Here is a 27,090-nt window from a genome sequence, read left to right on the forward strand (position 1 = left end):
ACTCTAACATATATTTACGTTCTGTTTAGGTTCTTGGAGATTTAAATGAATGCTTACCGAATAATTGTATGTATATGACCCAATATCATCCGATTTCTCGCGTACAGTGAACACGCACTATTTTGTATTTTTTCGGACTGCTGCTACAGTATCCTAGGCGATTTCAGGTTCAAATTTTTGTCCCGTGACCGAACCTGGATTTCCATTTGTGTGCATATTATGAGATCGATAGATCGATATATTAGATCGACTCAATAATTCAAGAGTTTTTAAAATATAAAAAATAAATTCCTTCCAACCATCTAATATAAGTAAAGGAAGATATAAAAACGAGTGAAAAGCATACATTTAGCAACTCAGCGTATAAAATGTGTGAGATTTTTCAGTGTTTTCCACGGATAATAAGAAAAAATGTTCTCTACATTCGGTTGAAATTTTTACTACAAAAAAGTGTCTACATTTGAGTTATTTGAAAGAAATGCAATGAAATGAAAGTTTTATTTTCAAATTTACAAGAACATACATGCATTAGTCTGTCTTTACTGCCAGAAATCTAGGGAGAAGAGAAATCGTAAATGAACGTTGATCATTTTGGAACTCATCTGAAAGCGGCCACTCGACTTCACTCTCTGAATAGGCGATTCCTGTTCACTAATTTAATTTCCAAACCTCATCGTCGTAATGGAAGAAAACGAACGCCTTGACAGTTGATCCGATAAAAACTCATCTTCTTGATGATTTAATGAGGGCTTAGTCATTAAGAACCCATTGCACCCATTCGTAAGAGCCTTAAAATGCTAAACCCCATTAATAACATATCATTTTCGACGGAATGTTAGGAAAGATTATTCCATTAATGCATAATGCTATTTTTTTCAAATTCCGACAGCTACATTCTCATCACGGCCAAACCTAGCATGCAATTTCTCAAGAAATTTTACGCGAAAGAAACTTATTTTTACCTCGAATCGTAACGTGAGAAATTCCAGTAAGAGCATTGACATTTGCATTAATCAACCAACAGAGACAAGTAGCTGAAACTCTTATTTGATCTAAGATTTGATACCTTGTCAACCCAAATAATTATCCTTGAAACGAAAACTGTTTTTTTAAATAATTATTTCAACTCCTTATGAGCATTTCCCCAGCTTAAGTCTAGTGGTTGTTATACTTAGGCCCGAAGGATCGAGAATCTAGAAACGCATAAGATATCGTCTTGGACTTAAGCGCTCAATCATCCGGAGTCAAGTCATGCATTCATTATAAATAATGCCATGACATTCCTAGGAACTTCAATCACATCCCAATACCACTAAAATTCTGCATTGAATCGAAAGACAAATTCCAACCACTTCAAATTTTATCATGCCGCGTTAAATGCGGTGAAATTAACGTGAATTATCATGAGAGAAAAACTCACCCGGACCAGGAATCGAACTATAGACCTTTTTATTTCCGGACCACTGCGCAGATTAATAGGCCATCCAGGTTCCTGGCATCCCATGGCAGTTTGCCGATACTCAAGGTACTAGGTATTAGCAGTGGCGTGTAAACCCCGGGGGTGGGGTTTCCGGATTTTATAATCCCCACTTGAGCCTTTATTACTTTATTTTAATGAATTTATATGATATAAAAATGAATTTTAATCCATCAGGAATCTTGATAAATTAATTGCCTGCGTAGTGGCCCGGAAAGCCAAAGGTCCATAATTCGATTCCCCGTCTAGGAGAAATTCTTATTTATTTATTTCCATTCCACTGAAAACGGCTTTATACGGCCTTTTGAATCGGAGTTATTAACATGTTAACAGTATTACGTACACAAGCAACCGTGCCCTGAATAGGGGTAACTTATCCAGGCGAGAATCGAACCCGCGACTTCCTGTTTGGCAAGCGCGGACTTTACCCCGCCGCCACCGAGGACAGCGGCCTCATTCTTGGGAATGTCACCACCGTTCACGCAGCAGGAAAGATATATTACACATTACCTTCAATCGCGGCTTAATCGCGGGTTTTAAGCTCTCAACGGGTTGTAATTTATTGGAATTCCTCTCTCCCTCGTGTTGACATATTGGATGGGCCTCAAGGACTTAACATCCAGTAACATGAACCTCAGTACAGTTACCATAAGGCGTATTATAGAGTAGAGATCCGCGCAGTGGCTTGAAAAGCCACAAGTCCGTGGTTCCATTCCGTGATATCGATATTTTTCATTATTTCTTCAAAATTTTTGGAATAATGGAATCCATTACTGCCCTCGTTATAAAACGACATCGATGTTCTTTTGACTCGGAGATCCATTCCTACCTAAGGGGAGAAACCACGGATTTATGAGCTGACTGATAACATCTCACTACTTTGATGTACTACCGTAAACATGGCAAAATAACACTCTGCGGACATTCCAAACACTCAATAGCATGCAAGACTCGATGTAACACCCCACTGACTCTCCTCATCCATAAATATTACTGACACCAGGTCCGATTGAAGAATACTTGCGAAAAATACAGATAAGAGGATGAGGTGACTCTGTTTGCTGAAATGGGTTCATATGCCCTTGTATGCGGGTTCCAAAGCGTCCCTGCATTACACCGCGACACGCATGTGGGAGTCCAATTGCATGCAATGCTGCAAGCTGGTGATTGATCACCCCCTGCCAAATACCCTAGAGGTGGCTCGCAGGGTATTATGTAGACGTAGATGAACTTGGAACAAAATAAGTGTAGAGAGAGGCCGACATTCGTCCCAAGTCAAGGAGGTTGCAAATATCTGGAGGCACTGTTTCCGAATTTTTGGCGTGGTCAAAGTTCCGCCATCTTGGTTTGACAATTTTTGGACTCAGTATCCGACTGATATATTGAGTCTCGGCTAATTTTTGTTCTAAAACTGAACTAAATTAAGTTTAAATGCTACTATAATCATTTGTATTTCGCCGGTGATTGTCATAGAATTTTTCTCACCACTCGCGATACTTCTATTAATGTCTAAACACTGTGTCTGTTAGCCACTTCAGTGGTAGGGATATACTCGAAAATATACTTATTACTGTAATTGTAAATGTTCCTTGGCTATGATAAATTTTAATACCTATAAAAGTGCAGGTAAAGGACTCTTTACCTGTCGTAAAATTTCACTGTCAGCTGAGCTGGTAGTAGAACGTAACCGTGGTGATTGATTGTAATTTTTCCCTGGGAAAAGATGTTTCACTCATTAAACCGCGAAGCCTAGCAATGAGGTAACAAAAAAAATTTACATTGTGAGATCCAAAGTTTATTTTAATGCATTAACGATATTATGACTGAAAATTTCACCAAATATTAAGCATGGACCCTTTTGGGATTGTCAATGTTTTGGTAAAAGTGGGCGTGGCTTGTCCTACCCAAGCACCCCCATTCCGGCCACACTTCGCCCCACGCTCGAAACCAGTGGTGCCCCCTCCAGATATTTACAAACTCCCTGTCCCAAGTTAACTTCAACCTCTCGCTGTGAAATAGAATTTACCGAAACACGTAACAATTGTGAAACGTTTCACAACTAGCATTTCTCAAAAAAAGGGATTATAAATTAAAACGAAATAAGAAAAGATTGTTCTTAAAATACCCTATTTCCAAAATGAGTATAAAATTTACTTCAAAGTGAAAAATAAGCTTTTCATCCCTCGGAGAATAACACGTAGGTGCAGCTTAGGTTTATTCAAATAATAGTAGAAGAGCCGTATGCGGCGAGCAATAGAAAAATGAAGGTGGATCGGGTTGGTGTGATGGCTAGAGTGTTGACTTCCTACCCCGTGGGCTCGGTTTCGAATCCCGGCGTTAGCAGAGAATTTTCAGGGACTGCCCGATCCCTGCTTGAATGTTGTGTGGAGGACATTTCAAGGACAATTCTCCGTCCGTAGGATGAGACGTTAAGCCGTGGTCCCCTTGGCGCCTTTCGTTAAGAGCAAGCTAATATCGACGCCGGATTTCTCACCACCCTTCCTTCTATACCCTTCCCTCATGGCACAAATGGCCTAAGCTGTCGGTCGCCTGCTTCAAAATACCGAGAAAGGAAGTCTAATCAATTTAGTTATATGAAAATGACATCACGGCTCAGATAGCTAAAAATATCAACTTAGCAGAGACAGGATTTAGGTATTGGATACTGAATTGAAATATCCACGTTTTTGTACTAAAACTATTTTTTTATCCTCAATGGAGGTTATTCATCATGGCGATACTAACTCCGATAACATGAGTGACAAACCTTTCTTTTTGATCACGCAGGAGGGAAGCAACATCTTTACAATGCGTGAAAAGTGGAAGCATAAATCAAGCTCGTTAGGGATAGAATGTAGTCTCCTCTATGCAGTCCCTAAGTTCAACACTAAACAGCCGCGGAGCAGTTCACTACGAGCATTTAAAAACGAATTTAAACGAGATTCGTAATTAAAAAGAAGCGTGCGTGAGGAGGATGAGGAGATTGGTATGGGCGAACGTAACAGAGAGAGACGTAGACCTCTCTCAAGTCCCTTTCAAACCGTGTAGCCCCCGAGATATCTCCCTCCACTCCGCATTCAACATACCACCGGCACCACAAACCCCTCAAAACTCACTTCGTCAGAGAGAGAGAGCCCTGTTACCCGGGAGAGTCCAGGGGTTGAGGAGGACGGCGGCAGTAGCTCGCCCCTTTCCGGACAAAACAGAGAGAGACGAGGCGAATGGCAGGCGAGCAGCGATCGCGGAGTCCTGAGGGAAGTATTTTTGAGGGAAATGAATTCCCTCCGAACGAGGCGAGCGTTTGATCTATTAGACCGAGGCAATGGTTTTAAGGGATTCACGGGCGGCGTGGATTCCCGTAGGTGGTGGAGGGGGGCATGGAGGGGAGGAGGAGAGAGAGAGGGAGGGTAGAGAAAAGGGGGAGAGAGAACGGCCTCCTTTTGGGAAAGCGGGATGTGAACGGGGTAGGGGTACTCGAGAGCTGCGCGGTGGATCAAATACACCCGCCGCGAAAGCTTACGGCGAGCGATGCGCAACTTACGATGCAAGGATTGGGATAACCTCTTTCTCAAAACAATGGTTATGGTGAATGTATAAGTAGAATCGGTCGGATAGTGTGGAGGATTTTCGTCGCTTAGTATATTCGCCATGTTTCTGAGACAGCCTCCGCGAAAGCTAATGGCGGGCGCCGCGCGTCTTACGATTATAGGGCTGGAAGAGCCTCTTGCTCAAAACAATGGTTAAGTTAGTGGGATAAGTAGAATCGGCGGGATAATTTATAGGATTTTCGTCGCTAAATGAATGCGCAATAGCTTAAATACAGCCTCCGCAAAAGCTTACAGCGGGCGTTGCGCATCCTAAGATATAGAGGCTGGAAGAGTCTGAACTGAAAAATACGCTAAGTGACTCTTAAAAATCCGCATTTTATAGCATAATTGGACGTATCTACCGGAATTCTGAAGTGAAAGAACTATTCCTGATTTACTGGAAGTAAAATGAACGAAGGAGGAAATAGTAACGGATCTGCGCTGACAATGATTCCATTACCAAAGAATTAAACGTAAGATAAAAGACGAATCCAGACGAAGATAATCGGGAAATTTCTGTAGCAAGGTATCATAACAAGGTATAACTGCGTTGAGCATGGGAATGCATGGTATCGATTATCCGGCGATGAAAAGGATAGAAAATAGGAGGGACTTCATGAATTATAAATGAGGAGAGCGCAAGGATGATGTAGATTAAAATGGGTAGAAAATGATATGAAAGTCCTAAATAAGGTAATAGCGGAGGGTTATTTCCATACCAAGGATAGAATCTCAGTAAATAGGAAGAAATGACCTCTTGGGCTTCTTCCGAGAAAGCGAATTCTCCGTAAAAAATATTGTCAGGAAAAAGAAAAGACAACAGCGCTTACCGAAGATATTGATACAACGCAGGGGGGGATTTTATGTTTATTATTATAAGCGGAGGAAATGCAAAGGGATTGAGTAAATAGATCAGAGCAAATAATCTCGAAATTATTATTTTCCTGGAGATGTTTTCTGTAATACGGCATTCCGTACGCACGGGAGAAACACATCAAACGAATGAGTATGCAAGGAAGTACGTGAGCACTATCAGGAACAAATCTACTGTTCTATTGGACTTTCCAGCGACCAAATGAGAACACAACCTTGAGGAAATTCTCTCTCCAAAATTCCGACGCCAGCATGCGCTTCATACGGTTAAGCCCCACTCAAGAAGGTAACGACATACTGATGCAGGAGCCACTTTCTCGTACTGAGCGTAATACCTTCCGGGTACAGCTGCTCAAAAACTGACGAAAATAATACCCAGTTCCCATTTTGTATGATTTTTAAATATAACTGTTTGCATAACAGTAACGGTAGAGAACAGAAGCCGTACTTATTGACAATTTTTTATTGAAAACAAGTATAATAAGTGAATCATGCCAGTATACAATAAGTAAATATTATAGAACTTTGAACCAGAATGTCACTAATTGCATTTTTGTGCATAAATATAAACCATAAAAATACAAAAAACCACAATTATAGCAAAAGCAGCATCGGATACCGTGCATATAATGATAAAAATTATTGATGATATTGCCAAGCAGACATGATGAAATTCTCTCAGGTAAAACATTCCGGAGGTAAAGTAGTCCCACATTTGGATCTCCGAGCGGGGACTGAGAGGGTATGTCGGTCAACTGTGAACATAGAACAGGTTACAAAGGATGTAAAAGAGAAAAAATACGTCGCTATGAAAAGTCTAGCGGATAGGAGAGCGGAATGGAGGGCTGCGTCAAATCAATCATAGAATTGTTCGCTGATGATCATGATGATGATCGCCAAATTAAACGAGAGTCCCCCAAAGGTAGCGATTGACTATGTGTAACGAAAAAGTTCAAAATCTGAAGTAACAAGAATTGACACATAAAATCGAGTAAATTCCTCTAAATGAAATAATGCTGTCCTAATCATCGAGTATCAATGAAGGAAAGCGATAGAAAATGTTGAGGGTGCAACACGTACTCGTATATCGATAACTCCGCGAAAAATTTCACAGAACTAAAGTTCCACATGAAGTTCTGGAGGTGATAAGTATTAAGTATAATAATTAGATACCAGAATGCCACCAATTGCATTGATGTGCATGCATCTGATGGATGGCAATACACAAAAGCACAATTACATCAAATCATCAACGGATTATGTGTATCTAATGATAAAACTTATTGACGATATAGCCAAATTAATCGGGCGTCCCTCGCAACTTTCAATTTACTAAGTGGAGGAAAAAATAAAGTCTTAAGAAGAGTAGGAAAGAGGAAATGCCTCATGAAAGTCTTAATAAGAACACGGAACAACCTGATAGGCCACACCTTGAGACATAATGGCCTGACGAAGACATTCGTCGAAAGACAAGTGGTCGGCAGGAAAGAGAAGACCTCGAGGAAAATATATGGAACAGGTAAATAAGGATGTGAAAGGGAAGAAATACGTAGGTGTGAAAAGATTAGCTGATAGGAGAATAGAGTGGAGAGCTGCGTCAAACCAATCTAAGGATTGTTGACCAGTGATGTTGACTGGCCAACAATCCGAAGATTGATTTGACGCAGCTCTCCACTCTATTCTCCCATCAGCTAACCTTTTCACCCCTACATATTTCTTCTCTTTCACATCCTTCTTTAACAATTCCATATACTAAATTCAAGGATACATAAATTATGCTGGGTAAATTAGCCAACGGTGGATTTTGGGAACAAAATACATTGTTCGTATTTTTTTATATATAATTATAAAAAGTAGGTCAAGACGACCACTGAGGCACGACATTTAGAATCGTTCCAAAAGAAGTGAAAAATCTGAAATAACAAGATTTATTACGAAAACGATTAAAGTGCTAAAAATAAAAAATAAATCAACCAATTCGTCGAATATCAGTGAAGGGAGGCGAAAAAGAAGGTGCACGGTGCCATCGTTACTCGGAAATCGATTTCTCCGCGCAAAATTTCAGAAAAATCAAGTTCGTCACAACCAAATGCTGTGCAGAGCCACTAAATTCGTTCCTGAATTAGAGTTGAACGTGGGAAGGGAAGCATTAGAGGTGGAGAGGGAAGGAAAACTTGAGCACAGAGAGAGAGAGAAAGAGGCAGGGGAAGGAAAAATTGTAGAAGGGGGAGAACTGAACTATTGCGTCCCTCATGGGAGGGAGAAAGGTGAGGGGGAGGTGTAGAGAAGGGGGGGGGGGACAGAAAGCAATGCGCATGCGCGAGGGAATACGACTGAGGAGACGATCGGAATCGTCGATGGCTCCATTCCCAGAGGATGGGAAATCAAAATGAAGTAAAAAAAAAAGAAAGAAATGAAGGAGTAGTAGGTAGCGTGCTGGGTCCAAAGGGGACTCCTGGAGGTGGAGGAGTGGAGCTGGAGAAGAAAGTAGTGGGAGGGATGCGGGAGAGAGAGAGAAGAGAAAAAAAACCTTTCTAAGCGTCGGCGGTGAGTGTGGAAGGAGTAATGGTGGGGGGACATTATGCAGATGCTAAAGCTATAGTAGTGGGGAGGAAACGTTTTCCCAGGTTCCTTCTCACGACCGAGAAGGCTGAACGTCTTTTCAGATGCATTATCTCCATCTCCTCCGAATCGGATCAAGCGTTAGAATGTATTTACCACCATCAACTCCCACTCCTTCCCTTGAATAATTCGAGGACAAGCACACAGGTATCCACGGGCTAGACAAGAGGAAATAAATTATGTGCGGGCTGGGACAAGTTTTAGGAGAAGATTCCGTACTCTCACGGCTACATTAAGGTACCAACTAAAAGGTTTTAACCGCATTATTCCCAGAACATGATCTCCTCCCACATTCAGCATTCATTGCACCAAAGATGCTTTCCCGAAAAAAAAAAAAATATGAAAATTTGGGCTCCCACGAAGAAAATTGCGAAATAACACAATAATACCAACTCTACGGAACAAAGTCATTTACTTTACCCTCTCGAATACATTGCACGTGCCCCATTAACAGAACAAGAATCTTCTCATTATTATCTTTGACGCCCACAAGCCTCAATTCAAGAGCTCGGTGCCACCCACGGAACTAATCTGCATAGAAACTTCTAATAGTTTACTTTGCAGCGAATAATTTGATAACACTGGAACAAGAGCAATAAAAATACTGCAGGATCACAAAACCTCGGCCGTGTAGAAATTCTCGAGTTTCATTAAATAAAATACATACCTACATATGAAAAAAATTCTGCAATTTTCCTTCACTTTTTTAATGCTAAGGCATTTTACTTAGCTGCACGTTTCTTTTGTTTAAGATGTAACATTTCCCCAGGCCATGAATAAAGGCCAAATGTCAAATAAAATGCCATAACCCCAAGGTATTTCATAATATAGTCCTCCGAAATTATGAGAGTATGATTGAAAAGATGCATGACGATTTTTATGCTCTACCACAAGCAATACCAAGAAAATCCTCACGGGAAAATTTGAAAGCACTCAATGTTAAAAATATGGAAACCCCAAGGAAAACCCGCGTAAATCACGAAAAGATATAATGCCCTAAGGACCTTACTAATTTCCCAAAAGTGGAATTCGCAAGGATAAGCGAGTATTTTTACAGGAATTGCTTTGCATAAACAGTCTTAATGTAGGGCGCAAGAGGAGAGGAGAGTGTTTAAAATTAAGACTTGGTAGCTCTACAACAAGTTCAAGAAAATCTTTCGAGAAAGTTCAAATAAAAATTAACTAACCCGACAAACCCACACGAGACTCGAAAAGCCACTTCGGGTTAAGAGATTGTAGGATTCGAAGTGATCTTCAGGGAAACCTCGTCGTCTATTTCAACATCGACATTGAAGCATAGAAAACGGTGCTAAATAGCGTACTCCTCGAGAATAGACCTCCAAGCACTCGACTCCGCGTAGTTATATCGCATAATAAGCGCGCTAGCTCGCTCGCTCGACTGAAGTCACCTCGCCATTTTAAAAACTCACTCGGCTATGAATTTATGAGCGTTAAATTTTAGTCCCGCTCAAAAAAAATTTACTTTCGCGAATAAATTCAGCGCCATCGACGATTTCCGCGCGGCTCGACGCTTACGCTACGATTCTTGCAAATTGAACAATCCCGCGAGAAAGAAGGGGGGGAGAACGCTTCATGCACGGGGAAACTACTCCTCAAGAAGACTCTCCGAGCATCTAGAAACGACCCGCTGGTGTTTAAAATTTACGCGAGACACCGATTACGCAAAACGTTCCTTTTTATTGTGCTCGCTCTATAGGGCTGCACTCAGAAAAGATGACGTCGAGAGACATTCCCCTTAAGTAACCGTGGACGGCACAGTGGCTCCAGTAAACATCCTCCGGGTGCAAAAGTATCTTGAATACCACAGTTCTCCTTGCTTCCCTCCACTATCTCTAAGCACCCACCTCAGAAACTCACACATTTTCTCTTGCTAACCTCCCGACATTATTTTCCTTTAAACATTCCGCACCATTTCCTCACTTCACCCCTGTTTAAACCTTTTCATACCTCCCAACATTTTATGGCATTGATGCATGAGAGGGTGAGAATATAAGGATTGAATTTGTTTTTTTTTCTAACAGAGTTAGGTATAGAATTTGATTAAAGACATATACACAAAATAAGTAGCTCACGGGTAGGGGTTAGTTTCTGTTCACTGCTGACATCTAGTGGAAAAACCGAATGCACTAATTGATGTCTAGTTGATCTCGTTTGTTATCATCACCTAATTTCTTTATCGACCTCATCACTTGCAACCCTTGGCTTCTCAACCCACATATTTATAAAGTCGTAATGTGTACCTACCGAAGAATGATGAATATAAGGATCAACCGCGTAAGTAATGAGGAAGAAATAAGAAGAGTGGTAGAGAAGAGAAGTCTTATAAAAACCTTAAGGAGAAGACGGGATTACTTACTTGTTCACATTATATGGTACGATGGACAGATAACAACAATGTAGATAGACAGGTAAATGGATAGAACGGCAAGGGATGGCCCCCAATGAGTTACATAGGACAGGATATAAAGGATGTAAAAAAGAAGAAATACGTCCCCTTGATAAGGCTATCGGATAGGAGAGAGGAATAGAAAGGTTCATCAAACCAATCTAAGGATTGTTGAATACAGATGATGATGATATATATACGATAAACACAGGCATTTATACTTATCTAGAATCGAAGTTTCATGTTTAAATTTACCTCGGGAGGTTCAAATTAAAAAGAATTTTATAGTTGAGTCAAACGTGACAAATATGATATCATAGTTTTTCTTCACCCAAATCTTGACCTCTATAGTCAGGAAAAAGAGATCTTTTTATGACGATGATATACGATACAAAATACGATTAAAAAAATAGAAACTTATAATTATCCAGAATAGACGTTTCATTTTTTTATTTTACTCGAAAGGTTAAGATTTCAAATATATAACAGTTTATTCTATCGTGATAAACAAATGAAATGATAATTTTACCTTATCAAAATCCTAGCCTCTAGACTCCAAAGAGAGTCACCACAAAGAGAGTTCCTGGAAAAAGTTCATTCACACTCATGCCCACATGGCAGAAGATATTCTCTTTAAGAGTAACATCATGCACGTTTTTATAACTCTCAAATTTTCTCCATAGCAATGGCAATGCAAAGGTCAAAAAGATACTTATCTCATGATTTAAATTACCACTGCGAGTGATTTCATAGAGCACAATAACATTTGCAATTTATTACTCTAAGCATCCAATTTTTAACCAATCATAGCACATTTTAACATGCAAAAATGTTGTAAATACCGCAGGTAACAAGAGTACTGCGTGAGAAGATAGTCTAAGAAAATCAGCTCCAAAGTCTGGAGTTAAAAATACCTACATTTCGAATGGAAATTTTCCCATCACCTACCTATCAAACCAATCAATAATCAACCACTGACGGAACTAATTTCAGGAATTTAAAAAATTCACAAAATTCTAAAGGGAAATTGAAACTTACCTTATGAGCAAACAAATTTATAATTAACGGTGACTTAAAAGTATGTGTATGCAACTGACAGCCAATTATGGAATCGTAAAAAAGTCGGTGACATTCCTATTGTGAGGAAGAATTCAATTAATTCTTCCAATTTTAGACATTCATGCAAGGCCATTGAATGATGTTTCGCCAGATTAAATTTATGAGCGCATACAATGTTTCTACCCACTAGCATCCAAAGTAGCCAGTTGGAGTAGGAAAATAGGCATTGGGATTATTTACATTTTACTTGAAGACGCTTTACCAAGAGGACCTCAATAGTTTAGTCTCTTTAATGGGAATTCAGCAGGAACTAATTAGCTTCCATATGAATGTCTCACCGGCCTCGGTGGCGGCGAGGTGTTGCTCTCGACTGCCAAACCGAAAATAACGGGTTCTACTCCCACCTGGGTAACTTTCTCCTGTCCAGGGCATGGATGTTAGTGATAATCCATTGTCATTTGTTTTACTCCCTCGATTAATAAGCCTAATAGTGCTGTTTTCGTGGAGGTGAATATAAATAAACAGCACACATGAGAGGGTTGAATACTTCCATCACTGCTGCCAGTATTGGAGTAGGCATCATAAACAAACTTAAAGGTGGATGGCGATAATTGATGGAACCGTGTGCCAGGAAACATAATATTAGATACACTAATATTATATGTCCCATAATTTTTTTGATGGCCTGACCCAGATTTCGACAATATACACTATGTCATGGTAAATTGAGTGAAACTCGGCGGCGAATACATAAGGGGGCGCTCGCCCCCCCCCCCCCAATAAGAGGGCACCCCTAATTACCAAACATTCCAGAACCATAATTGTGACTTTTTTATTAAATATCATAAGATGGCATTGACTTGTTATCTGTACAATTTATTTAGATAAAACTTACTTTAAATTAGCATGCAAATTGATTATTTTTTCATTGTCATAAAAGTAAAGGTACCTCAAGATATCTTTTGCGCCCTCCCCCTTGAGTTTTTTCTGTATCCACCACTGGGGAAAGTTATATTGATTCTTTGAGAATGGCATGGTGAATATCGTCGAAACTTGGGCTTGTTCATTAAAAAAATTGTGGAGCATAAAATATTAGAGTAGCTTTAATAATTCCAGGCTTCGTGGTTTCCTGGCGTATGATATGGATGAATGCATCTCGGAATTGGCGAAACTATGCGAAGGAAGATGAGGGGATAATTCCCCCCCCCCCCAAAAGCGTCAGAGAAATAAAAAATAAATTTAAAACTATTGTCTACTATTGATATATAATAATCTGCTTGAAGTTAAGTTTTAACTTCCAAAATGATGCAAAACGTATTTCCAATCATGTCGTTTCTCAAAAATTTTCCGTTGCCAAGGGGAGAGTCACCCCCAAGACCCTCCTTTCCCCCATAAAGTATATTTCTAGTTCCGCCACTGCTTCACAGGATTCCCACCAGGTGAGCTGTTCTATCAGTTGTCTCGGATAATGAAACGTTGGGTCTGATAGAACAGCTCCCCTGGTGGGAATCCTGTGAAGTGCTCATCCAAATCTGTGATTATGTTTCCTTGGCATCATGTAGCCATCATTATTATTATTACTAATTATTATTGCTAATTACGTTTTTCAATACTCGCTTTCTTGTTTGTCCGTCCGGAAAAATCTTGCAACTCAAATTTCGATCACTTCTCCATAACCTAGAGCGCTGAATTTTACAGAATATGTCAGAACTTGATGACAATGCAATTTTCTTACTCTTTTACCACGATCTGAACAGTATTTAGTGTAATATTTAGGAATAAAAATCAAATGTTCCAAGAGTTCGAGTTCCAAAAATGGTCACCAAAATGCAGGCGCTGCAATCTTAATAGCTGTATTTAACTGATTTTAGAACTTAACTGAAACAACATTCGCCGTAGTCTAGTTGTTATAAAATGCGACTGCTATGCCGGGGAGTCTCGGTTCGAGACTCTCAATGAGCATTTTTAAACTTTCAGATGGTACCCACCGAGCACTTTCCTCCGTCGGACGAAATTGAAGCATGATTCGGTATTCGAAAACATGTACGGGCATACTTCTGACTTTTCCTGCAATTAGAAAATAGCCAAACAAATGCAAATGAGCCCTACTATGATTCATCAACGAGGTGGCGAGTGCTTGTGTAATTTTTCCCTTCAATACTCTCGCATACAGGTGAGAATTTGACGCGTTCGGTCGAGCGAAAAAGAAGAAGGATATGGGAGTCCCGAGCGGAGGCGTTGCGGTTGAATAGACAGAAGCAAACCCTTTTGGCAAGCGAACGTTGTGCAGGAAAAAATGATTCAGTTTCTGCAGAGGAGGAAGATCATTGAATTTGGTCGCTCGCGAGAGAGAGGATGAGCGGTGTGGGACGGTTCCTATCTTTTTTATTACTATTATTATTTACAGGATATCCACGTTTTTTTATAGGAAAGGATTGAATCGGTAAAGTGTGAGCGGAGAGCACGTTCTAGATGGCCAAGAGCCCGCGCATGTTTGCGGGGAAGAGATTCATCGCTTGAAAAAAAAAAAAAAAAAAGAGAATATAAAAATGATAAAAATTAGATTGATCGAAGTTCCCTATGACCTTAAATCATGCACAGTAAAATATAAATATTTCCATATTGTTATTTTAATTCCAAGTTCTCAAAAATTTCCTTAATGTTATGTAAATTACATTCGTTTAATAATTGTTATGTATATTCACATGCCTGATATCCTTTTTTTCTTAGATACCAAATACTGAAACTAAAGGAACATATAGATAAACTTGGTGCACAACGTGGGTTTATGTACATTCATTCATAATTCACTTTTCCCAATCACTTTCGTCGTACATTGTACTTTACTAGCGAAGAAACTGCTCTTATTAAAGACTGAAATTTTGGCTTAAGGTTAATTAATGAGTAATATTTTATTTGACCAAGCGACCATGACAGATATTATTTTAAAAACAATGATAGCATAAATATCGCTTTTTAAAAATCAATGCACTAACGAATGCGCATATCATTGCTTGAAATGAGAAGCGTGCGTCCATACTTCTGTGAGGGCACGTGATTTTTTTTCTCGATAAGTGTGGATAGTGTATTTTTTATATTTGACCCACACTCCACTACAGATTTTACGCATTAAAAACAATGATAATATAAATATCGATTAAAAATTAATGCAGCAACAAATACACGTACCAGTGCGTGGAATTAGATCCGTGCGTCTGCACTTCTGTATGGGTCCGTAGAATTTTTTTTCGCGACGAGAGCTGTGAGCGAAAGAAAGGAAGGAGGCACGGAACGCGGATGTAGCGCCACGGAGCAAGGCGAGACGTTCGAGAGATGGCGGTGATGACTCTCGCTTCAAAAATCGCTGAGGAGAAAAAATTATAATAATAATAAAACAGATGAAGGAAAAGAGGAGGTGTATATATGTATAAAAAAAGGAACGAAGCGAAGAACGAGGACAGAGTCGTCATCTGTCGTCTTCCTTTTCTCCCTCGTTTGTGCTGCAGCACTCATCGGCTGAAATGAGCCTTATCCTCCTTCACCCCTTCCAATAGCTCCCCATCCCACCGCAACTTACCCCTCTTCTTTCCCTCCCCCACCTCATACCTCCCCTTCAATCTCTTCGAGTAGCATTCCAATCCTCATCTCTCGTGATGGACCGATGAGTCAAAGAAAGTAATTGGGGTCGAGGAAAGGTATTTTTTAATCGTATTTTGTGATTGCTTACAATTATATCGATTACTTTCGGAAGAAAAAGAAAGTATTGTGATGAAACAACTTCGGAAATTCGGTCACGGCTTTAAAATATTCTAAAATTGCTATGGAATTGTAAACCAAAGCGTATCACTTGTAAGCATAGCTTATTTTACACCGTCATCAACACCGAAAAAATCATGAAGTACCATTATAAGATTAAAACAGTTGTACAGTCAAGGCTTAGTAATATCTGATTGTAATTTTGGCAATTAAGGATATGAACCATTTACTACTTGATATATTTATACTACTTACCATTTACTATATATATATATATATATATATATATATACATTATGTTTAAGTAAAATTACATCAACATTAGTTGTTAGCATTCTATTTATCATCTCTCGTGATGGAACGACGACTCAAAGAAATTAATTAGAGTGGAGGATATTTGATTAGATTTATTTCTTTTACCTGGCCCCGATGAAGCCACAATCCGGCCCCCTCCTCCTCTGGGCCAGAGATATGTATTTTTTCATCGTATTTTGAGATTGCTTTCATTTATATCGATTACTTTCCGAAAAAATAAATGGATTACGATGAAACTATTTCGATAATTCGGTCGGTGCTTTTAAATATTATCTCCTCAAAAAGCGCTACACTATTGCAAAATATAACTTATCACTTGTAATCATTGCTTGTTTTATACCGTCATTTACACCTAAAAAATCTTTGAGTACCAAAATCAGATTAAATTAGTGTTACAGTTGAGCCTTCCTTGTATTTAGTAGTAACTTTGGCAATTATGTTTATGAACCGTATACTACCCTTTAATTACTATATCATTATGTGAAAGATTTCGATTAAATCATTTCGAAAATATGTCCATTCCTTTAAAATACTATCCCCTCCAAAATCGCTATTTCATTGTTAACCAAGACTTGTTACTTGTAATTATTGCTTATTTTATATCGACATTTACACCTACAAATCTTTGAGTATCACATCAGATTAAATTAGTTGCACAGCCCTTTAATTACTACATCATATTATTATTATTATTATATTAAAAATTAATAACGAATTAAAAAATTGGTAATGTAAGCGAATATATAATCTCTTGTTTCTCACCGAAGTGATAATGACCAGGTTTACGAATTAACGCTAAGTAGGTCAGTCATGTATCTGAAATAGATAAAAGGAGATACATCTGGCTATATTTGTCTCGCTAATAATGAAATTTTCAATAAATTTTACATCCAAAAATCGAAGCGATTGATCATCATTCGCATCATTTTCTAAAACAAAAGGCATGACAGGATTGAAAAATATTACATGACATGTATTTTATCATTAGTTGATTTTATTGGTCATCACAGTTCATCCTAATCAATTCCCCATTACCTACCCTTAGACTCACACAAGACTTCATCGCGGACGCTTTTTTTCCTAGTGAGCTCACTTCAGCCAACCCCGACCTAATTTCTTTATTTTTTCACACTTTCCTCCTCACTTCATAGTCCTTATTCCACAACTAGACAAAGAGGGTGGAGAATAGTAATAAAGTGGTGGTGGTGAATATAATCTTATGCAAAAGCTGGACGATAATCGATTCCATACCATTTGAAGTATCCAATTTTTTTTCTCAATTCCAGCAAATATTTTTCTTCCACATTTCTATATCCTTCATATTTTCTAATAAAAAGACTTACAGGGTATTAAACATTCGCTGATATTACTAATGCTTTAATACACCTATTTTATTTTACCTAAACAACATGATGTAATACTCAAAATGTAGAGTACGGTTCATAACCATAGTTGCCAAAATTACAATAAAATAGAAGGAAGTCTTACCAGTGAAACTAATTTAATCTGATTGTGATACTTTAGGTACCACTGACGGTATGAAATGAGCAATGGTCACAAGTTCTTGCTTGCAATAATACAACAATTTGCAGACATCGCCGATAAGTGATTCATGAAATATTCTCATACCGTTCAATTACTCATAGGAATTTCTCTTCCAAGCAATAGATCTCGAATCTACTAAGATTCCAGGCAATAGATCTCGAATCTACTAGGCATCTTATGCGTCACACACACCCACTATCTACGCTCGAAGCGTCTTGGTACTTGCATTCCCTCACCGACCACATTACGACCCCACGCAAGACTCCGAAATACCCCTTTTTTTCCCCCGATCCCGAATCATCCAAAGCCCGTCGACCTTTTACCTTCATCCCCCTAATCTCTTCCGACATTCCTCCGATGCATTCATTGGAATATTTAGGCATCCCTTGCTCCAATATTCTTGAGTGACGTCCTGCTTTTATTCTCGGAGGCAATCCATGGCAGTGTGGGGAGCTACAAGTCATTTTCCCAGAAAGCTATATTAATCATTAGGTATTTTGTCGAGATTAAGCACTGCTTTGGAATTTACTCCATATCCATGCAGTGTTTGGAAAAGGGGTTTACATTAAAATGAACAAATTTAAAGACTAATATTCAATAGAAGCAGATTCGAAATTGAATACGAATGGAAGCCATGTCAGTTTGATTCATTTAACCTTTAATGAGAAGTCACGGATATAGCTTCTGTACGAATGATACTAGATTCACTGAATTCCTGTCCCCATTTATCACAGACGCAAAAGCAATGCTTCATTTAACAGGAATAACCATAGTTTGCGAAACGCTTTCGTAATAACAACGCTAACTTTAGGTTAGCATATTATTTATTCAAGTACTCCTTAATTTTTATAAATACGCATTACTTAATTAAAATACGATTTGACTGATTTGACGAAAGCCAAATTCAAGCATTGCAAATTGAAAAGCAAGCAAGCATTGAAAATTTCTTCTAACAGCGTTTCAATCGACGCTCACTTAAATCTCTTAATGGACACAAGCATATCCAAACCATTAAATTAGCAGTAAAAAATCCAATCACAAATTATTTAATAGAGCAGAAAATGTTTGCTTCCCAATATCTGGAGTACAAAATCACAATCATACTATAGTAAGACTTACTCATCGAAAAAAAATTCATAAGGCCAGGGTAAAAATAAAAATTTACTTATTTATTGGAATTTAGTGATTTCTTAGTAAAATCGATGAAAAAATGGAAAGTTTTGACACAATTTCATAAGAAGAGAATCAATGAAAGAAATCCGCACATCATGTAGTTGTTTAAAACAAAAAACATACGACAATTTATTCCTAAATCCTTATTTCACAATAACCTGACTTGACGTAGCTCGGTTATGACGTTGGAAACTCAAAATAGCGTCGCGTCGGTTGATGAAAAATAGCCTAAAATGGCGTCACTCGACTCAGGATAGTAATCAGTCAATTTCTTTAAATATTAACCAGAAGTATTGAAGATAGTGTTATCTGTCGAAACACAAAAAACTATTCACAAATGAAAAGACCTCGACCTCCACTGATTTATTTCCTTGGTACGACATGTTTCTATCCATAGAGGTTATTTTCAAGTACTTGAGAATGACCTCTATGGATCGAAACATGTCTGCATGTACAGTGTAAGTCAACGAAGTCGTATTTTCAATTGTGAATATCAACTTCCACATTGTTGAGCCTGATACAACTGAACAAATAACTTCTTCTAAAATTGATTTTACGATTGTAGAGCGGCTTGCACTGCGTTTGAAGCAATACACCATTAATTTTTCTGATTAATAGTGAATTAGGTCATAACTCTTTGAGTTTTAGTGAAAGGGTATTTACTCTAACACATTCTCTCAAAATTGTTTTATGGTTCATACACTGATATGCCACTCGGATATCAAAGCTTGGGAATGGTAACTGAAGAAAAAAGTCCAGGAGTCAGTACTGGGAAAATACAGAGGAGGGCTACCTCATGTTGGATGCAGCAAAGACGAATGCGATTGAGTAAATGAATAGAGGATCGGAGTAGGGAGTGAATTGAGAAAATACAATTCATTGTCTGGTTTATAATGACTCTAGTTTCGCCAGTTAAGCCGTCGCGAACGGAACTTTAGATCCACAAAAAAATCTTCATCCCCTAACCACCAAGAGAAGTAGAAAAAATACAGGTTAAAAATGACAACGCTAACGCGATCCAGCGTAGACTCAATGAATGAGAGCGAGCTCTTGCGTCCGCACGTATGAAGGGAACCAAGAGAGCGTGAAGAAGCTCTTTTGACCGGGGCTCAAGCTGCGTCGTCTCGCCGTAGACTCGGGAAGCCAAGACGCGCAGCGTAACATTCGGCCATTGACATCGCGGACAAAGTCCACACCATATGGCACTCCCTTTCTGGATAGAGCACGTCCGCGTGATTCTTCTCTTTCTCTTTTTTTTCATTCTCTTTTCAACAGAGCGATGAACGTCAATTCCCAGCGAGGTTGCATTATCGAGAGAATCCCACATCCCTCCTCTTCTTCCGGTCAACCTGGCAGTGGTCAGTCCGGTAGCGGGGAAAAAATACACTCCTTCTCTCCGCACACGCTTGACCAATAAGAATCAAGGAAGGATAGACTAGTCTCGAGAGACATATAGACTGTCTCGCTACGCAAAAAGAAGGAGTTCACCACCGGCCGTCTTTCCACAATGCTATGCAACCTAGAAGCTTCATACCCTGAACACTGAGGCGTAAGTAAAGCAAAAGTGATATTATTGCATCGAAATAAGGAGGATTATAAGAATGTATCAAACAGCAAGAGAATTGGGCAAGGAAGGTAAAGAAGGTATAAAGGAAACCGCAGGAGTTTAATGGCATTTTTCGCACAGTTTCGCAACTGTGGATTCGCATTTTGCCTTCTTCCTCGACACATCCCTCGATTGAAACTTACGCTATAATCAATAAATTTTACGAGGCAAATAGAGTACACCCTTGTAAATATTTACTTGAACTAAAAAATGAAAATTTCACCTCAGAGATCCCAGAAAATAATTCTACATCCACTAACCACCAAGAGAAGTAGAAGAAAATACAGGTTAAAAATGACAACGCTAACGCGATCCAACGCGGTCACCTTTCATAGTAGGCATAAAGGTAAATGTTAACAAGGGTCGGATCAATGCAGGGTGTATACTCAAGGTGATTACGAAACCGTGGAAGGTTATTCGTGATTTCCACCGGGTCAGATTCTCCACCACGGCCCAGGTTTCTATGAATAAGTCGTCCATCTTCATAGGAGCATCATTTCCATGATGACGATGGACGAAACGTCGGCCGTAATGGAGAACCTGATTCGGTGGAAATCAGGAATAACCTTCCACGATATAATGCGCCGCGAAAGACTGCGCTCGTTCTTAATATTCGCAATAAATTAGTTAACAGGGGCCTGTGGTTCGGGAGTGGCTACATGACGACTTTCTCACGCAGGAATACGAGCGATAAACATTAAATTACTATTTTTACACATGCCAAGTTTCCAGCATTGAATTTAAAATTGAACTTTCTTACACACATGCAACGATGAAGACTACAATTTAAATGTTCTACTCGTTATTATAAGTTTACCCAATTAAGTTTCAGTGCCTAAACCAAGCTTCTAGGATATTAAAACATAATCAATGAAAGTTTAAAAATAAAATCAGATCAAACACAGACATTTCAAAACTCCACGACTTTTCCACACAGCCTTATAATTGCCTTCAGCTGAATAAATCACAAAGCTGGACTGAGTTAGATAAGGAACAGAAGAACATAATTAGAGGGGAAGTAATGAAGATTTTTAAAAATAATATCAAGGGAATAAGAAAACTTAAATTGAAAAGTTGGCCCAAACAGAGGAAACTGAAAGAGACACAATCAGCCAAAGGGCAAATGAAATAACCAAAAAAAAAGTCTCACAGGAGGCCCGATGCTGGATACAACTCAAAGATATGAATCGCACAATTTCACTACAGACAGGTAAGTGATTAACTAAAACCATGAGAATAAACTAAAATGGTAACCTTCCACACAATTTTATTTACTAAAGTACGTAGTGTCGAAACCGGGTTGGTACTTTAGTAAATAAAATTGTGTGGAAGGTTACCATTTTAGTTTATTCTCATGGATATAAAACATTTCCACCAGGTATTGCCGGACACTTTGAATTATGTTAGACTAACTAAAAGTTCAGGCACAGCCACTGTAGCTCCAAAAGTTCGGTCGCATTTTATCTAACATTACACAAACGTAGGGAATCTTACAAACGTATCTGGGTATCAAAAAAATAGGGACAATATCTCGCATCAATATTTTTAAACAATTATAGGGATTTTGGACATATCTAAGCCGGCAGAGGTCAAACAAAAGAATAAATATACATACCACGTAATATTGACGGGATTGAGTCGATATAATTTTCGATATCACCTCAAAGAGAAAATAATTAAACAATCATAACCATTGCTCTCAATGAAATCGCCAATAATTAATTTTAATTTACAGTGTTGAATGTAGACGAATGGGTTCCTATTTACATCCCAATGATAATTTTTCCTGACCCATGTTGTTTTTCAAAACCTTACCTGATGTTCAATTTAATCAAACACCTATACTAAACTCTTTTTATAAAATTAAAATAACAAAGCAGACAGGGAAAAATTGGGTGATCCTACATTTAGCGTTTAATTCACCCATGCGAACTACGCTGCCATTCGTTTGTTCTGACATACTCGTTATGCCATAATTTCACTCTGTCCATACATCTTACTTCATTTTATAGCTCAGCATGGGGCCAAAATAGACACCGAATGTTCAAAAATGTGTCGGAAAAAATCATTACAGAAATGCGTTAGGACTTAAGTAAAGAGACCAATTCGAACGGGAAGAGCCGAGGTGGAGTAATTACACGGCGTTTTCCCGAGGTGATAAGAAGAATAGCTTCCCCCAATGGCTACTCGTTTAGCACATCTCACTATGGTGGGAAAAAACGACTGGGCGGTATGTCCGAAATGACGATGCCATTATTTGGCGGAAGAGTAGACTACTTGGGACAAATGTTCCATCAGGATAGAGCAAGGTCAAACCTGAACCTGATAGCAAGGGTTGAAATAAATAATAATATAGCAATAAAAAACTCCAGATAATATGAGATTACCTTCAGAGCAAATACTGGATAAGAATAGATATTTTATCCGAAGCAGACCCTACAACGCGGCAAAAAAGGAAGGCGCTTGAAATAGCCAGCTAGAGTTTCATCATAATACTCTTTAATCACATAATCTAGAAACCAGATATGAAAATGCTACTACAGCTGAAGGTGAAATTCGATACGCAAGCAAACAACAATCACCCGCAGAGGTACGGAAGACAACATAATCACAAATAGGGTAGGGAGAAAGGAAAATGCTGCAGATTAGATGTTAAAATATATTCATACTGATATGGAACACAGATTTATAAACCATTGGTAACGCGAGTTTCAAAAGGGAGATATCGGAAGCAGTATTTAGAGGAGTTATGTACTTAAATATTTACCAATGATACCATTACAAAGCCAACTTTTAATTTATTCACATTTTCTGAGTCACGCGGAAAGCCTAAAAGTGATAAAGAGAACTGAGGAGCATATTTATCTCACCAAAAGTGCGCCGATAAGATTTTTTTAATTATATTGATAGACAGTTTTAAAAGTTATGCGTGCGTAGGATTCAATAGACAATTTCTAACCCCTCTGACATCTGCTGATAAATCGGTTTTTGCTCCAGGGTGAAGTGCCAAGAGCCGATACAGCAGCTCGAGAGAAGACCGGCTTTGAAATCGTAATAATTTAAAATATTCGTTTTACCCTGTATAGAATTTATAAGAATATTTTAGCCAGCAAATTATTCATATTCAGTAAAATAAAACATTGCAATGATATCTTTAATTAGAACTTGGTATTGCTTTTTCATATGCTGCTAAAATATTATTAATTAATAATGAGGAATTTCACTGAAAACGGCACTAAGAGAGTTGAAGATTTTAGAAAATAACAAAAAAACTAAACATGCCCACGAAAACGTACCCACATTTTCAAAATTCTATTTTCCCTGCACCAACAGGTTCCAGGAATCATCTCCTCCAGAGAGTGCCTAAACCACGGCCAGAGAACCTCACGGCCGACAAAAAACTAAATCAAACGCAAAGAGTCGTTTCTGTAATCCGCTCCTAGAGTAACCGTGGAGAGAACTTGACGCATTCTATCTCACCGTGAAATGTACGTACATATCGCGGCCCTGACGGAGCGGAATACACCGTGGTGCCGTGGGCCCTGGAGAGAGAGCAAGCGAAGAAATTGCAACAACGCATCAGAGCGTAAAACCACTCTAGTTTCCCCAAAGGGGAACTCAAGAGAAGGAGGAGCAGTAACTGCCGCCTAAGTAAGTCTGCCGTCTGCACAACCCGGTTACGGCGAGCGAGGGGACTGCGGAGAGGAGATTAAAATTCCTCGAGATCCTCCAGCATAAGCTGAGGATTAAGAGACCATACATAACAGGCAGTAGTTCCTGATTCACTTGCGTTAGAGATGCAGACAATCCACTTCGGTCACTGAGGGAACAACATGGAGGAAGTACAGGGCCGGATTTATTCTGGGGGGGGGGGGGGCACAAAGGATTGGGAGGCAAAGGGTCTTCTCATATTCCGCAAATATTCTCTTTATTTTAATATGAAATTCATTGATATGGAATTAAATGATTGAGGCTTCGTAATACACAAAACAAAACTAACGTAATGATAATCGTGTTAAAAATTTTGCCTGTTTTTGAAGCGCCTGGGGGTGACACGTGCCCCCGTAACTATGAGGAGGTATGTGTAGGGGCGCATTTTAACGTACAAATTCAATCCGTATCAATATCAATCAATATCCGCAGCACGGCGAAATGGTGAGAGGGATCTAATCCAGTTCACTATCTGCGGAATATAATATTTAACACTTACCGTGATGGCCTTAGTATTGTAGATCTGTGCCCTGGTGCAGGCCAGTTTCAATACTTTGTGTTATTTCTTATCAACCAACCTTTGATGCGAGGAATAGGTGTTTGGTATCGTTTTAGAGAATGAACTTTGCTGTTGCCTTTTTTATTTATTTATTTATTTATTTATTTAGAGGTTAGTACCACTCCACTAAAAAAATTGCAAGCTACAATTTTTCAAAAGACGGATGGCGTAATATATAGCCCGTAGCACGCAAAGCGTTAAAATCTTCGAGAATCTCATTTAAAATTGTGAATTTGATAGACTACAAAATGAAATGTAAAAACTTTATAATTCCACGTAAATTTAATACTGTACGGCATAGCATTCGAAGTGGCACGTCGTCACGAGATGATGACGTACCATGCGGAACCGAAGTCATACATTATTAAAGTTATACGGATTTATAAAGTTTTAAATGTCATTATGTTAAGTCGATTCGATGAAATCACGTCCGACTTAACCAGGGGTCAAGCAAAACTAAAATATCAAAATAATATTCATATTGATGATTGGTTTCCGGGTTAGTTCCGCGTCGACTCATTTTTGGTGGACGAAAGTTTCGGGCGCGTTCCAGCTCCCGTCTTCGGGAACCGATGAGTCGACGCGAAATCATCAATTTAATCACCGCGGAAGCCTCCGTAATAATATTCATAGTCCTGAAATTCCTGAATTCGAGACACAGGTACATGTTTGCAAGACTCTCACGCTATAATCCCTGAAAATTTCATGGTGACAGTGTGAGGCTTAAAAAACTGAAGACAAAATACGAATGGATGATTGAGCGGCCGGTTTTCTTAAGGAGTTGGACGCCCACCACTTCCTCCACAATTTCCACTCTTAATTTTTGCTATGAATATTAATTTGACTCGCCTATTTCCCGCGGTGCCCAACAAGTGGTATGATCTCAATTAGCTCTTCTTTCTTTCGCGAGTCTACAACTGCTTGGGTTTCCTGGGGAACTCATTTTTTTATTTTTGTACCAATTAACATAGTGATCACACAATTCATGTTATCATCATAACTCTGCGCAATTTCAATTGAAATTTCACCGATATTATCGGTGATAGTGTTCATATTTCTTGCGGACACGAAGGTTACCAATACGTGATATTATGAGTACTTATACTTCTTTTTATTATCCTTTGGAATACATTGCGTAATGCTCATTTTCTAAGCCACTTAAACGAATTTAACTAGCCATAATATTTCTTTCGCTGAATGAAATACGATCTATTTCAATACTGCAATTGAAATCCGGGGCACATGCTAATTTTCGCCATAGATTTTGATATTAGCTACGCAATTAGAGCTAGGTATATATGATAAAAAATTATAGATATAATATATTTAGAAATTCATCCTCATGGGAAACGTAACACAGTGGAATAACCTTAATTCACTAAAATACCGTACCAGAGTTCATAGGAAAATCTAGTTCCTGAAAAACGCTACTTCAATCATATAATAACAGAATTGACGGCAGGATCTCTATTACAATATTCCATCAAAAAACGGAAAATTTATGGTCGAGAAACGTTGAACACAATAATAAAGAATGTTGATTATTTCAAACCAACCATATATTAGCTGAGAATAAATTTACATAGGATAAAAAGGGAGCACCAAAATAAAAAAGTAACGAGGTTAAATCAGGCAGTTAATTCGATAGGAAAGGTCCGTTATTTAATGTGAATGCGCAGATTTACAGGTATGTCCCATCGTGGAAGGCAATGGGGAGCTTCAATTTTATTTGGAAAGTTGACAGAAGAAAAACGACATGCTGGGGATTACAACCGAGAAAAACAAAATAGGTGAACTGAGAAGAGAGAGTACTAGAACAGTATTCTTGTCCTGGTTGATGAAAGACATGCCGAAAAAAAAAACATGATTCAAGTGAGTGTGGGCTTGCGAATATGGGCTCTAACACTTGTGACGGCTTTCTGTAACCGCAAACTGTAATTATCTCCAGCAAAAAATATCACTTCCCTTATTCTTTGCCTATGCATACATGCTAATCTGCCATCGTCTGACCAACGTCTATAGTCCCACGGGTCTTCGCCCTAAGAAATAGGCTCCACTACACACATCGGGATATTCTTATGCACCACCCAACCCTAATCACAGACACACTGAGAACCTCCTCCAATAGCAAAGCACTTTGGATCGTAAAGGAGTTGTCCTGGGGATTAAGTCCACACACTGTAGAAACGGTTTGCTTTCCTATGGAAATAGCAGCGAAGGATGCTATCAAAGCGACGACAGATCACTGCGATAAGCCGCGCCCAAGGGAGGCGGTGTAAGAGAGATGTGTCTTGACAGTCCCTTTCTAGGAGGAAAACAAACAAAAGCTTCCATTCCCATCTACTGAGCCTTGAACACATCGTCCCAGCCCATCCCCGGAGGAACAGGACGATCCGTGAA

Source organism: Ischnura elegans, chromosome 5, assembly GCF_921293095.1.
Source record: "Ischnura elegans chromosome 5, ioIscEleg1.1, whole genome shotgun sequence".
Lineage (NCBI taxonomy): Eukaryota > Metazoa > Arthropoda > Insecta > Odonata > Coenagrionidae > Ischnura > Ischnura elegans.